Genomic DNA, 12,948 nt, shown 5'->3' with positions numbered 1-12,948 from the left:
TATATGTTCACTAGAAAAAAAATCATCCTGAATGAGATAACCCAGACCCAGAAAAACAAGTATGATATGTCCTCACTTATAAATGGATATTATCTGTTAAGTAAAGGATAATCATGCTACAAACATAGATCCAGAAAGGCTAAGTCTTGCGTGCACCGGACTGGCCAGCAGTAAACGACGCTGCAACAGGATCCTTCTGCACACGTTTATTGGGAGAGCTTGATTGTAGAGGCGAAAAGACCCTGAGCCCAGAACTGGTGCTGCTTTTATAGGCCTAGGAGAGGCGTGTCTCACACCCGGATTGGTTATGCACTACACATCATTTGCATGTTCCTCATCTGATTGGTTACTCTCTCTCAGTACCTCACAGAGCCTCATTATCATACCTCATTTGCATGTCTCACATCTGATTGGTTACTCTCTCTCAGTACCTTACAGAACCTCATTATCATACCTCATTTGCATGTCTCACATCTGATTGGTTATACTCTCAGTACCTTACAGAACCTCATTATCATGCCCGGGCCAGGCAGTGTCTTTGCAAAAAACTTTACTGCATATGTACACATTGGTTGTTTGTCCAAACTTATGCGTGGTGGCCAGCAGTAGTCAGTGCCACTCAGCAACGGCACATGTGGCTTCCCACAGCTAAGTAGCAAGTAGGGATCAAGGAGGACACATGGATCTCCTTGGAAATGGGAAATAAAATAGATTTTGTGGGTGAAATAGGGTCAGTGAGGATGGAAATAGGAGGGATCAGGCAAGAGGAGGGATGGAAAGGGGGGGGGGCTGGTTGAGACTATTGTAATTGAGAGGCATTGGTGGGGGCAATATGGAAACAGTACAGTGGTAACTACCTGGAATCTATGAGCATGACCCTAGTGAACAATCTTAGCAATGGAGGATGTGGAGCATGAGCCAGCCATCTTCTGTTACCAGGCAAGGCTTCTAGTGGTGCGACTGGGACTTCGACCTACCATTTGTCCTGCCTGCAAGATGTGCAGAGGAAATGGTGGTGCAGGATTTGTAGCCAACCAATGACTGACCCAACTTGAGGCCCACAAGAAGGAGCCACCTCTTGACATTGCCTGGATGGCCAGGAATCAGATGCCATATAGCCCAGAAACCTAGGAGAAGCTAAACACACTTAGCAAAAACAAAACAAAACAAAACAAAACAAAACAAAACAAAACACCTCAATGAAATGATTCCTAACAATACTCTGCTATTCTTTTTTTCTCTATAACTTTTATCATGAATGCATGTTGGATTTTGACAAAGACCTTTTCAGAATAATGAGATGATTGTGTTATTTCTATTTTTAGTCAGTATATAAAATGTATTATATTTATTGACTTATTATGTTGAACCATTCTTGTATTTTCAGGATAAAGCCAGCTTGATCATGGTGGATGTTCTTTTTTGATATATGCCTGTATTGAGTTTGCATGTATATTATTGAGACTTTAAAAAAATCTGTGTTCATTATGGGTAAAATTTATGTTTTAAAATTGTCATAATATTGAATCTCTTAAATAACTCTATTTCTAACCAGGCTGATTAACCCCAGATTCCATGTGCTGCATCATCCTTATGCACTCTTTGGCTCTACTGAATGCAGTTAGCACTGTTATGACATGGTTATGAAGTAACATCCCTCACTCCCCAAAAAGAAAAAGCCAACTCATGTGTTGAAGTCTTGGTCCCAAGATATTAATCATTAAGTGGTGATTAGATCCTTTAAATTATGCTATTGATGAAGCTATCATTTGATTACATTGTTGCCTGGTGGTGGGCACTAGAGGGAGATCCTAGTTGAAGCAAGCAGGTCTCTGTGGTGAGGCTTGAAGGGTCCATCTTGTTCCTCACCTCTTGCTTTCTCTGCTCCCTGCCTGTGGGAGATATGTCGCTTTCCCTACCAGCTGCTTCTTGCCATGTCGATCTCCTTAACCCTAGTCTAGAAGCAACAAAGCCAAGTGACCATGTCCCAAAACTAGATTCCAAACAAATCTTTCCCCTTTTAAATTGTTATGTTACAGTGTTGAAAAACTATCAGGGATCCCCAAGGAAGGGGTGTGGTGACCAGAAGAGCTACGAGTCAGCAGCGAGGCCCAGAAAATGAGAGTTACTGATGGCACGCTGCTGCGGTTATTCTTGGATTGATCTCTTTTTCTTCTGAGTGACGAATTCACTCTCGATGGTGTTCAAATCAGTTTCCCAAACTGCCGAGCTGAGAAAAGACTTCAGCTTTTACTTAACAAGAGTAAGCCTGCCTTGTACTCAGTTTTAATCATGTTCATTTCGTGTTTCCAGCTAGATGTTTCCAGGACCTGGAGCTGTGATTCAGTTTGAATTTCCCCAGAAATGTCCTTAGCTGGAGACAAGGCTGAGCAAATGGTAAGTGTTCAATAGATCTTACTTAAATCCTTTTAATTGGACATCTGTACTGGGTCAGCTATAAGGGAATTTGGGCATTGGCCAGTTATGCTCATTATTTTGATAGCACCCTTCACCAGTCTCTTAGCTAAAAACAGTAAAGTCACAACTGAGCTAAATACTTCCCAGAGACTTTATATAGGAAGTCATCAACTAAAACCCAAAGTGCCTAATAGATTGCATTTTCACAGAGCATTATCATTTCATAAGCTTTTGAAACCATAATAAGTAAATTTCAAGTCTTAAATGTAAATATATATATATTTATCTACAAAATATGTTATTACATTTCCACCTTCTTTTGTGATTCCATGTCTCCTAATTGACCCCTTGATCTTCCTTTCTTCACTAACAATCACCATACAGTCTCACAGGCACCGACTTGCGGAGGCTCTCCACATTCAAAGGTCAAATGCCCTTTTGTTCACTAGACTTTTAAGTAAATCATGACTTGATTCTGATAAGTAAAGCGAACCCTTGAAAGATGTGCCAGAGATGTGCAAAGTGATACACAAAGTGGGATGTTTCCTCTGTCAAGACGATTCCATAATGACCCTCATTTCATTAGACCCTCAACTTCATGAAACTTTGGCACTGTGGGTAGTAAAGGAAATTTGCTCGTGCATGTAAGTTGCAAACTAGAATATGAGCATGCCAATGCTTATTTGCTTCAGCCTGCAGATTTGAGCTTTGTGAAGCAATTATTTAGATAAACAATCTCCACTTAGGCTGCCACTTTATGCTGTCATTGTATTCATATGGAAGTTCCTGGTACAAATAGGGTTGTTCTATGGATTGAACCCATGGGTGAGAGAGATTCTAGATTGAGTTCTCTTGGCTATTTTCTGAAACAGTCATTACTTATGTTGGTCTCATATTTTCCCTGCTCATTACCCACTAGGTTTACTTGAAACCCAGTGGATGGTTCCTATATGTATTGACAATCTCCTGTCTCCACAGAACATGTTTTTCCCTTCCTTACTGAGACTCCTTCCAGAATAACAGGAACTTCCCTAGTTGTTTTTGTTTGTAGTACTGGTAGTACTAAGTACCTAGGATGTAGTATTTGGTAGGTTCTTAATATTGCAATTCTATCTATCTATCTATCTATCTATCTATCTATCTATCTATCTATCTATCTATCTATCTATCTTCTACTCAACAGCCATCATCCAGCTTATTTTTAGCCATCCACCATCACAAAAGGAAATTATTTTAAACTATATTTATAAAAATATGCACCATTTTCTAATTCCAAAACATTCAAGAAGTGCTAAGAAGTGGTGTCTTCTGGTTATAACATGGCCACTGCAATCATGAATACATGTGATCTGTGAACACTTCATAAGACCTGTACAAAATTGGTCACCTCAACATTCTGTCAAAGATAAGGGAGGTGCTTATGAGCCCCTGCCCCTAATGAGGAACTGTTGACAGTGAATAGTTATCAGGGAAGAAGCTGTCACTTTCTTCATCAGTGTACTTACTGGTAAACTGACCATGTTCTTTCCAGTAATATCCCATCACACATGCTCATATAAACAGCCCTAATTAAATTCAGAGGCGTAAATAAAAATAAAAGACAGAAAAATAAGGAAGAAATGATCAGGACACATGGGGTCTGTAGGAATAGAAAGGAGACAGAAGATGGTGGTGGGTGATGTATATATATTCATAATATTTTGAAAATTATAAAAACAAATAAACACACTTTTCTGTTCTTTTGTCCTCATGCCCTAGAGATCACCCATTTACTTTCTGGCTACTATAGATACTTCCTATAAACAAAATCATATACTATACGGCCTCTTATGCCTGGTTTCTTTCACTTAGCACAAAATATGATAAGTGTTTTAAGGTGTGTCCATGTTATAGTATGTGTTAGTACCAGCACCTCACAGCTTTTTATAGCTTTATAATATTCCTTTATATGGATATACCATATTTTGTTTATCCAATCCTCAGTTTGTGGACATTTGACTTGTATAGTCTTTTGCTAGTTGAATAATACTCCTGTGGGCCTTCCTATATAAGTAGAATAAAGCATTTTATATTTCCATCAGCAATGTCTGAACATTTCAGTTTTCCCATTTTCTTAGTACTTGTTATCATCTTCTTCTTTATTATAACCATCTTAGTGTCAGACTCAATTTGCTTTGAAGTGAATGGTCCTTGGAGAACATGTTAGCATTTCTGTTCATCCAGCAATTTGATTTCCCTCTAGACTGTCCCCTTTTTGCAGCAATATATAGAAACTGAATTCAGTGGAGCAGTTGAGAGCATTGACTTATGTAAAGGCTATGATCATCTTCATTTTCTCTGGCAATCACTGCCTCAAATCCAATAAAATCAGAGGTAGTTCCTCATAATGTGGTGTGTATCTGTGACCCTATCAAGTTGTATGGCCATGGGGAAGTCACTTCCTCTCTGGACCTCAGGTAAGTTGTCTGCATATGGAGCAAGTCAGACACAATGACTTATATAACAAATGTCATGAAGCTTTCTTTGAAAGTTCAGTGCAGGCAATAGTACAATGTTTTTATCCTATTTTTTCACACACGCTCTGCTTGTCTCATTGGGGAGATTGTTCCTTATCTATGGCAATTAGTTTTTCTGGAAATTTTAGAGTTGATATCTTCATTTTAAGGAGTACAAATGATTGAATACCCATTGTTTCTGGGCAAAGTAATCAGTTAAGATATGACTACGTGACTTAGGTTGGGGAATCCAAGATATCAAGGATAGTGGCATTTGCCAGTGTTGTTTTTCTGCTGAAGAAACATATCTATCTATATATCTATATCTAAACATATCTCTATCTCTAGATATAATATAATTCTTGAGACTTCCATGCACAGATACAAGGAATTTCAATTATATTCACCCCTTCTAGTTTCTACTGGATCACCTCCCATGTAACCCTCCAAACTTTATGTCTTAAAAAAAATAACACACTGAGTCCAGTGTGTTACACTGCTACACACATGGATGTAGGGCTATCTGGAGCCTGGTCAGCCTTCTCGGTACCACACTCCTAAAGAAAATTTATTTTCCCTCCCCCAGAAACCATTAACTGAGCTATAGAGCTCTTCAGCTAGGAGTGAAGAAGGCTTTGAGAATTTCTTCCATCCATGATAGAATGATGACTGTCTTGACCTTATACAAGTCTTGTGTAGACATCTGCAACTGCTGTGACTTCATGAGTACAACAGAGTTGTACAATCTCCCCAATGAAACAAGCAGAGCATGTGAGGAAAAAAGGATAAACATTATACTATTGTATGCACTGAACTTTCAAAGGAAGCTTCAAGACATTTATTATAAAACCCAAAAGACACCTTTTGCCCCTGTCCTTCCTGACCTCTTAACCTTATTGTCTTTCTGTTATATCTTCCAGTAATGATCCTTGAGCCACATTTTTTTTTTTTTGGATGGGGGTAGAGTAAGGGGATTGAGACATAGTTTCCTCTATGTAACTCTGGCTATCCTGGAACTTGCTTTGCAGTCCTGGCTGGCCTTGAACTGAGAGATTCACCTGACTCTGCCTCCTAAGTGCTGGGATTAATGGTGTATGCTACTACACCCAGCACCCAATCTGAGTCACATTTTTCCTCCTCTTCCTCCTCTTCCTCCTCCTCCTCCTCTTCCTCCTCCTTCTTCTCTTCCTCTTTCTCCTCCTCCTTCCCCTCTTCTTCTTTTGTTTGTTTGATTTTAGACAAAGTTTTCTGTATAGCTCTGGCTGTTCTGAAACTCAGTCTAGGACATTTTGAACTCACTCAACCTCCTGAGTGCTGGTGTTAAACACATGTGCCACCACCATCCACTGAGGCACAGATCTTAACTCTGTTTAAGGCAGTAGATTTCACCATGGAGAAAAGTGCTTAATAGTGATAGAAACAGATCACTTAATTTGTAATATATTTCGAAGTACTTGGTGCATGTGGTATGTGTATGTTTTTAAATATTTACAGAGCCAAGTGTAGTAGTACTCACATGTAAATACTAGTACTTGGGAGGCTGAAGCAGGCGATTGCCACTAATTAGAGGTTATATGGGTTGCATAATATCTTAAACCAAAAACAAAGGAAACAACAACAAAATCAAAATCAGAGCAAAACAGAGACAAATGACCAAAACAATTATTGAATTATTGACACTGGATCTTTTAAATTAATTTTTTAAAGAAGAATCTAGACTAGTTTAGTAGACAAGATGTAGAAATATGAAATAAAAATAAAATGAGAAGTAAGTATATCATGTTTGCAGCCACCATTTTGCATATGGGGGAGCGTGCTTTGGCTCACAGTTTACTGACTGATGTCATAACCAATCCTATGCTTCATAGTGATGGTTTCCATATTGCTTTGGTCTCTGTCAGCCATGAGTGCTCCATACATTTTAGCACCATCATTTTGGACACATTTTCTTTATATGTAGACTTCACTTTTTCTCATCTATAAAATAGGAATGGTGTTTAGTGTATGCGTTGTTTTGAAGACCAAACAAAAGAATTCAGATACCCTATTTCCTGATACCTAAACAGAAGCCACCTCAAGTTGTGAAATATCAAACTATGTATAGAATTTGTCTTTAGAAATGTATCTAAGGGCCATTGAGGTGGCTTAATGTGCAAATCTGCTTGCTGTCAGTCTGTAAAGATTTAAATGTGATCCCAAGGTCTAGAGAACTGACTCCACACATTGTCCTTTACCCTCCACATGCATGTCATGTCACACATGCACACATGTACACACACACACACACACACACACACACACACACACACACACACACACAGTTAATATAAAAACTGCATTTTAAGCTGATGGAAGCTTTTTTTTGATACTATGATATAAAATACTGTTTCAGTAACCTCTTTATTATTAATCATTTATTTGGGATAATGAACTCCTAAACACATTAAATCAACCCAATTTGATGGTTATCCAAGATGTTGGCACATTTTAGAAAAGCTAGGAGGTAGAAATTGAGATTCATGGCATGTAACAAGCTCTTGCAAAGAATGAAAAAGATACCTAAAAATCTAAACAACAACCAAAATTGTTAATCAAGCATTATTCTGCATAAAGACATGGGTCTCCTGATTATGAATTTAACTATAAAAATCTACATGTTAAATATTGGATTCAGAGCCAGTAAATATATTTGTCTCTGTGACAGGACTGACTGTCACATGGACATAAAATTAAAGCAGTACAATAACCCACAAGGCATTCTCATGAGTCACTACCATAGTGTCATTATTATTTAGTGGATGCACAAACTAAATGTCACACTAATGGGTAGTTATTTCATCTGCTATTGGCTTAGGACTTGAAGAGTATTCATTTAGTTATGTTGCCTGTCTACTCATCCCAAATCTTAGTTCTTTTAGTTGCTCTAATGCTTATAGACCAGACCCATGTTACAAAATGTCCAAACGGATGAAATGGTTAAAGAAGCAAATGTAAATATTTAAAGTATTTCCTGAAAATAATTGTTTACTAGTGTCCATGTGTAAACAAAAGATCTGAAATGGGATTTGGATTGCAATTGCAGTCTAAAACAATGGCAGGTTTGTCAAGGGAGCAATCCTCCTATGAATCAATTATTTTCCTTATTAGATTACACTCATAAAGAAATGAGTACAGTGCCCTTTAGAAATGCAATATACTTATGAGCAAAAAGCCCACCTTCCTCCTATACATTTAATGACCAGTAAAGCTATCTCATGGTTTGGATAGAGGCCCAGGAAATGATCCAAATGGGATATTATTTTCTTAATCTATTAGGATAATGTACAATTTGTTTCTCTACTATTCCAGAACCCATCTAACATGGCAGGTATTATTAGAAGACACTGAAATGGTGATATTCCAGAGACAGACTCACATATAGTTTATCGTCTCCAGACACAGTGTCTGTCATAGCCTGAGACATTTACAAGAAAGTATCTCTGGCCAGAAGAGAATATTTGTGTTTTAAAATTTGATTGGTTATGGGTATCCAGTTATTAATGTGACCAACATTATGCAAATTTATATAGGTTCAGTAGATGTGATACCGTACTCTTTCCCTCTGGCCTCAGCACTTACTCCAAAAGAACATGGAGTATTGAATTTCAAACTCAGAGGAAGCAGAGACAAACCAAAGGTGACCTGGAGGAACCACAGCTACTTAGCACCAGCTATTTTATCTAAAGATCTACTTATTTTCATTATATGTATATGAGTGGGTTTTGCCTACTTATGTTTATGTGCACCAGTCTGTGAGCAGTACCTATAGAGACCAGAAGAGAATGTTGTATCTTAGACCATCACCATCAGTACCAGAGAAGGGAATGACACTACTTCATAGAGATTGAGATGCCACAAACAGAAAAGGATCTCAACCCCTTTCATTATTAAAGTCTTCAGAATGAAAAACTGAGTCCTCTTCAGAGAAGATATGAAGACATCCTTGGGTTCTCATGGTCTAAATATACTATTATGACTTTTTTTTTCCTGTGTGCCACTGTAAGGTTTGAATTTGAAATTCTCCTATAGATTTAGTTTTTCAATGTTTGGTATTTGGTTGATAATATTGTTTTGGGATGTTCTGGACACTTAGGAGTGGGACAGAGCTGGAGAAAGTAAGTCACTAGGCATGGATTCTTAGGAGTATACACTCCCCGGGTACTTAACTTATTCTCTGATTCCTATCTACTGTTATATACAAACTGCTATCCTCCAGCATATTTCCTGCCATCAATATGTTCATCACAAGAACATGGGATCAAGTAGCTGTGAAGAGAACCCTCTGAAACTGATAGGAAATAACAAATCTCCTGCCCCTTAAGCTGTGTACATCTGATATGTTTTATGCACAGTGATGCCACAGTTATATATGATTATAACTATATATATATATATATATATATATATATATATATATATATATATATACACATACCTATATGTTTATGACTAATTTATTTATGGATCTCTAGAATGGAACTAGAATGACATTTCTAGAGTTAACATATACATTGATTAAACTTTTTTTTTTTGGATACCAAAATGATTAGATTTTAACAAATGCAAAGAAACAGGTTTAAAAGCTAGTCTTGAGACACTGTCAAAATAATCAAAATTCTGATAGAGCTCTGAGTTTCCAGCATCCTTCACAGCTACATTTTTCATTCATTATTCAAGTCAACATTATAGTATTTTTGGAAAAATGGGTAGTTATCTGAGTCAGTTCTTCACCATTCCAGAGGTAGGGATGTTTAAATTAGTATCATATGAGGGGTGATTTGTGCTTCCAAATACATGTTTGTCCTTTAGATCCTTAACCTTTAGCCAATGCTATGTTAGTCATGATTTATTTTCTATATATGTTTTTGACCTTCTCTTGGCAGATGGATTCAGCATTATCTTCATTGAGAATGATTCCAACACTGCCTACAGAGATAGAATTGTGTTCTGTTTATGTAATATAGAAAGCCAGAAGACTTCTTTAGAGCCATTGTCATATATCACTGTCAGTATTTTGAACCACCAAATTGTTATTAAAAATTCAGGGACAATAATCCATTTTGAGAATACCACCAGAGGAGCAAATGTTGTAATGACTGAGTGACATTTCAGGAATAATGTCCTTCAAGACATGATAATTTTCTTACAACCTCTCTCTTTGCATGAGTGTCTATTGTATAAATATATTTGCTTTCCAAACTTCCCAGCATTTGCTGCTGCTGATTGACATTTGGTTTTATAGGAGAAAGTCAGATAAAAATAAAATTTGTTCATAATGTATGTATGTCTTTTGTCCAAATTTAGAAAACAATTAATAACCCCTTTTGTAGCTACAACACACTTCTTTATCAGCAGAGGCTTTATAATGCTTTCTAAGAAATTAAATGCCATCAGAAGCACCTAAACTGGTGTGAGCAGTAGTTGAGGAATAATTAGATGCAATGAGAAATATACCAGTCAGTGACTTGGGAATGGAAGAGCTCTAGTCCCAATGCAGCTATCGCACATCTGGCAATGTAACCTTGGAGACAATGTAGCTCCTTGCAACTGGACTTGGCTTTAGAGGGCTTTTTTTGTTGTTGTTGTTGTTGTTGTTTGTTTGTTTGTTTTTTCCCTCCATATTTTCTTTATCTACACTTCAAATGTTATTCCCTTTCCTGGTTTCCCCTCTGAAAACCCCCTATCCCCCCTCCCTCTGCTCCCCAACCACCCACTCCAGCTTCTTGGCCCTGGTATCCCCTATACTGGAGCATAGAACTTTCACAGGACCAAGGGCCTCTCCTCCCATTGATGATCGACTAGGCCATCCTCTGCTACATATGCAGCTAGAGCCATGAGTCCCACTGTGTGTTTTTTTTGGTTGGTGGTTTAGTCCCTGGGAGCTCTGGGGGTACTGGTTAGTTCATATTGTTGTTCCTCCTATGGCACTGCAAAACCCCTTCAGCTCCTTGGGTACCTTCTCTAGCTCCTTCATTGGGGACCCTGTGCTCTGTCCAATGGATGGCTGTGAGCATCCACTTATATATTTGTCAGGCACTGGCAGAGCCTCTCAGGAGACAGCTATATCAGGCTCCAGTCAGCAAGCACTTGTTAGCATCCACAATAGTGTTGTCTGGGTTTGGTGATTGTACATGGGATGGATCCCCAGGTGGGGCAGTCTCTGGATGGTCATTCCTTAAGTCTCTGCTCCACACTTTGTCTCTGTAAGTCCTTCCATGGTTATTTTGTTCCCTCTTCTAAGAAGGATAGAAGTATCCACACTTTGGTCTTCCTTAATCTTGATTTTCATGTGTTTTGCAAATTGTATCTTGGGTATTCTGAGCTTCTGGGCTAATATCCATTTATCAGTAAGTGCATATCATGTGTGTTCTTTTGTTATTGGGTTGGTTACCTGACTCAGAATGATATCCTCCAGATCCATCTATTTGCCTAAGAATTTCATAAATTCATTGTTTTTAATAGCTGCATAGTACTCCATTGTGTAAATGTACCATATTTTCTGTATCCACTCCTCTGTTGAGGGACATCTGGGTACTTTCCAGCTTCTGGCTATTATAAATAAGGCTGCTATGAACATAGTGGGGCATGTGTCTTATTACATGTTTCAGCATCTTCTGGGTATATGCCCAGAAGTGATATATATGCCTCAAGTAGTACTATGTCCAAATTTCTGAGGAACTACTAAACTGATTTCCAGAGTGGTTATACCAGCTTGCAATCTTACCAGCAATGGAGGAGTGTTCCTCTTTCTCCACATCCTTACCAGCATCTGCTGTCCCCTGAGTTTTTGATCTTAGCCATTCTGACTGCCGTGAGGTGGAATCTCAGGGTTGTTTTGATTTGCATTTCCTGTTGACTAAGGATGTTGAACTTTTTTTTTTTTTTTTTTTTTTTTTTTTTAGGTGCTTCTCAGCCATTTGGTATTCCTCAGTTGAGAATTCTTTTTTTACCTCTGTACCCCATTTTTAATAGGGTTATTTGATTCTCTGGAGTCTAACTTCTTGAGTTCTTTAGAGGGCTGTTTCTTTGCTCTTCTTATTCATTTTTATAAAATTAAGCCTATTTGAGTGTGCTTGCTTCTAGCAGGCTATGTGATGTCCAGGCTGAAATATAAGAGAATGCTTTATGGTAAAGCACACCTTAACTTTGTTCATAGTCTTCTTTAGTTTGGTTGATTTTGTTTCAATATAGTCTCATATATCCCAGAGCACCCTTTAATGTACTAACAAGCTTGAACTTTTGATCCTGCCACTTCTCTGTCACAGGCACTGAGGTTACAGATGTGTGCTCCCTTGCCTGGTTTATGAGAGCTGGAGAACTAACACAGGGGTTTGTACATGGGAGGCATGATGTAGCTGACCTACATCATTGTCTTTATTCTTTATGAAAGTATAGCTTTTTAAAACCCACTCTTCTGCTAAGAGTGAAGAATTGACCATCTGATCATGTGGTTTTCAAATACGTTTACCCTCTGAGCCAGTTTGGCAGGACACAATGTTCCCAGATTATTAATCCAGTGGTCACTTGTCACAACAAAGAGGAAAAAAATAAATGGGTTTGTTAAAGGAAAATGTTGCTTCTTTCAATTGGATCGTAGGAAGAATGATGATTAAAACATAGTTAATGTGTTTTGTGAAACAAAATGTAGATTATAATATCATAAAAGATTGATGGCAATAATTTGTGTGTAGGTAGCATACCAAATTTTAGTTTTCAAGAAGATTTTATAGCATTTTTTTCTGCTTTGTCTTTCTGTGCATGTACATGTGCATGCATTCATATGTGTGTGCAAGCACACACACACACACACACACACACACACACACACACACACACACACACACACGGAGGTCAGAGGACAATTTTCATGGGTTGCTTCTCTCTTTCTATCATGTTGGTTCTTGGGATCCAATTCAGGTTTCCACCAGGTTTGTATCAAGAACCTCTTTACCCACTGAGCCATCTTATTATTAATGCAAGTATAGCTATACTTACA

General features: G+C 38.0%; 2 long non-coding RNA genes across 3 annotated transcripts in view; one reads left to right on the top strand and one right to left on the bottom strand.

Annotated features, from left to right (window-relative positions):
* The window catches only part of Gm33083, a 125,751-nt gene that overhangs the window by 34,048 nt on the left and 78,755 nt on the right, over window positions 1-12,948 (top strand). For both annotated transcript variants that reach the window (XR_001779851.1, XR_373562.2), the window contains exon 2: window positions 2,314-2,397. This is a non-coding gene — a long non-coding RNA (predicted gene, 33083). The remainder of the gene's footprint in view (window positions 1-2,313; window positions 2,398-12,948) is intronic.
* Window positions 1-12,948, bottom strand: part of Gm33030 — a 101,844-nt gene that overhangs the window by 53,236 nt on the left and 35,660 nt on the right. The gene's annotated exons all lie outside the window — the stretch shown is intronic.

This window comes from Mus musculus, chromosome 1 (assembly GCF_000001635.26).
Source record: "Mus musculus strain C57BL/6J chromosome 1, GRCm38.p6 C57BL/6J".
Lineage (NCBI taxonomy): Eukaryota > Metazoa > Chordata > Mammalia > Rodentia > Muridae > Mus > Mus musculus.
The sequence above is the reverse complement of the archived record's forward strand: the minus strand, read 5'-3'. Positions and strand labels throughout refer to the sequence as shown.